Source organism: Hordeum vulgare, chromosome 7H (assembly GCF_904849725.1).
Source record: "Hordeum vulgare subsp. vulgare chromosome 7H, MorexV3_pseudomolecules_assembly, whole genome shotgun sequence".
Taxonomy (NCBI): Eukaryota; Viridiplantae; Streptophyta; class Magnoliopsida; order Poales; family Poaceae; genus Hordeum; species Hordeum vulgare.
In genome coordinates, this window is record NC_058524.1 from 597,813,210 (window position 1) to 597,816,222 (window position 3,013).

Here is a 3,013-nt window from a genome sequence, read left to right on the forward strand (position 1 = left end):
CCCTGGGTATCCTAAGATTGTCATTGCAGATGAGGTCCCCTGTTGTTTCGTCGTACGACCCACCATGCGCAAGGAACCAATTTCTTGCTCTCAATTCCCACTCATCAGGGAGTGGTTCAGGTACGATGCCTTTATCTATCAGATCTTGCTCTATCTTTTCCCACTTTGGGATGGCAGTCTCATAGCCCCCTGGCCCCAGCTTGTGGTGATATTTATTCTTGTCGGCATTTATCTTGTTCTTTTCTGATAATGCCTGGGCATCCTCTGACTCCTTGTACTCTTCAAATTCCTTCCAGTGATTCGCCTGCTTGGCTAGATACCCCTCGAATACTGGCACTTCTTTGTCTTCAGAGAGTTTTTCCATAGCTTCTTCTTCCAACTACGGAACAGTTCGGCCATCTTCTTTAGAGTCCACTGCTTGACTTTGGCCCTCAGTTTGTCTGCGGCGTCTTCATTCTCACATTCTGGCAGGTTGAAATGTGACATGAGATCATTCCAAAGATTATCTTTGTACCTTTCGGCGGCATAGTCACTATCGGCTGCCCCTTTGCGCTTGTTCCACTCCGGAACGCTGAGCGGGACGTGATCCCTAACGAGAACTCTGCATTGCTTCTTGAATGTGTCAGCAGCATTCTTAGGAAGCTTGGGTTCACCCGTAGGCATTATCACCTCAAAGGTGTAATGCGTCCGTGCATCCAACTTTCTAGTCGGGCCTCGTTTCGTAGATTTGCTCGATGTGGAGGCCTAAGAGGGAGAAACATTCGTCAAATGAATGTATATGTATACAATATAGAGCTATCTCCAATATTTTTCACATATTACAAGTGGTTGTCGAAGTTCATATGTATACCTCACTGGACTTTATTATTTCTCCACCAGCTTCTCCATCAGTGGAGCTATCACCTTCTCCGTCATTGGACCTATCTCCTGCCCCATCGGCTTCATCTTCGTGTCGCTCGACCTCCATTCCATATCCGGAGTCGTTTAGATATGACATCGGAGATTCAGCTGGTTCAACGTCGGGGCCGTCTTTGATTATATCTTCGAGAAGTTCTTCCTCTTCGAGGTTCCCGATATGTGCATCCATAGTTCTGCAAAAAATGGACATTTGATTAACTAATAAACTAACAAACTATATAAGAGGGGTTGGAAACTTCGGAGGCTCGTTTTATATAGGAGGACCTTTAGTCCCGGGTCTTGGCTAGAACCTAAACTCTAAAATACCAGCCGGGCGGAGCCCAGTCCCGGACACTTAAGCATATACAATAGCAAAATTCAACTAGTTCTATTAATTTTCTTGCTAAAAATAAACTATTAACACTTAAGCATATACAATAGCAAAATTAAACTAGTTCTATTAATTTTCTTGCAAAAATAAACTATTAACACTTAAGCATATACAATAGAAAAATTAAACTATTAACACTTAAGCATATACAATAGCAAAATTAAGCAATAATCTAAGAAACACTATTAACACTTGAGCATATACACTATACAATAGCAAAATTAAATGACAAAAAATATATTTCTTCTTCTTGTAACCCTAAACTAATTTTTCCTCTTCTTCTATTTCTCCTCTTCTTCTACTTCTACTTCTCCTCTTCTTCTACTACTTCTCCTCTCCTCTTCTTCTATTTTTCCTCTTCTTCTCCTCTTCTCCTCTTCTTATTCTCCTTTTTCTTCTTTTCTTCTCCTCCTCTTCTTATTCTCCTTTTTCTTCCTTTCTTCCCTTTTTCTTCTTTTATTCTCCTTTTTCTTCTTTTCTTGTCCTTTTTCTTCTTTTCTTCTCCTTCCCTTTTTCTTCCTTTCTTCTCCTTTTTATTCCTTTCTTCTCCTTTTTCTTCCTTTCTTCTCCTTTTCTTCCTTTCTTCTCCTTTTTCTTCCTTTCTTCTCCTTTTCTTCTATTCTTCTCCTTTTTTCCCTTTCTTCTCCTTTTCTTCCTTTCTTCTATTTTTCTTCCTTTCTTCTCCTTTTTCTTCCTTTCTTCTCCTTTTTCTTCTTTTCTTATCCTTTTTCTACCTTTCTTCTCCTTTTTCTTCTTTTCTTCTCTTTTTTCTTCCTTTCTTCTCCTTTTTCTTCCTTTCTTCTCCTTTTTCTTCTTTGCTTGTGCTGGCCGGAGTGTTGGGGAGGAGGGGGCGTGGGGCTTACCGGCCGGAGGTGTCGATGGAGCGCGGCGAGGAGGAGGGCGGCGCGCGGCGAGGAGGGCGGCGCGCGGCGAGGAGGACGGCGGCGGAGAGCAGGACGACGGCGCGCGGCGAGGGCGGCGGCGCGCGGCGAGGAGGACGGGGCGGCGCGCGGCGAGGAGGGCGGCGTGCGGCGAGGAGGACGGCAGCGGAGAGCAGGACGACGGTGACGGCGAGGAGGACGACAGGCGGCGGCGAGCAGGACGGCGGGCAGCCTGACGGCGTCGTCGAGTTCGTCGTTGTGCCGCGCCGGGCAGGAGAACGAGAGGAAGAAGAAGAGAAATGGACGATTTGGGTTCGAAATTCTCTAACTCCCGCTTATACAGGTGGATCTTTAGTCCCGGTTCGGGGTTCGATCCGGGACTAAAGACCCCTTTAGTCCCGGCTGGTGCCACGACCCGGGACTAAAGGCCCTTTTTCGGCAGACCAAAAGGCAGGAAGCAGGGGCCTTTAGTCCCGGGGCGTGGCAAGAACCGGGACTAAAGGGTGTCTTTAGTCCCGGGTGGAGCCACGCCCCGGGACTAAAGGCCCTTTTTCGGCAGACCAGAAGGCGGGAAGCAGGGGCCTTTAGTCCCGGGTGGAGCCACGCCCTGGGACTAAAGGCCCTTTTTCGGAAGACCAGAAGGCGGGAAGCAGGGGCCTTTAATCCCGGGGCGTGGCAAGAACCGGGACTAAAGTGTTGCCTATATAAACCCTCGCCCCTGCCCACCATATCCCCTGTTTTTTGGTTGTTGAAGTGTGACCATGCCATGCTCTTGCCACTCTAGTTCATGCACATGACGTGTTCGATGAAATGCCCGAGCCACTCTACTTAAGCTTTCTCCTCT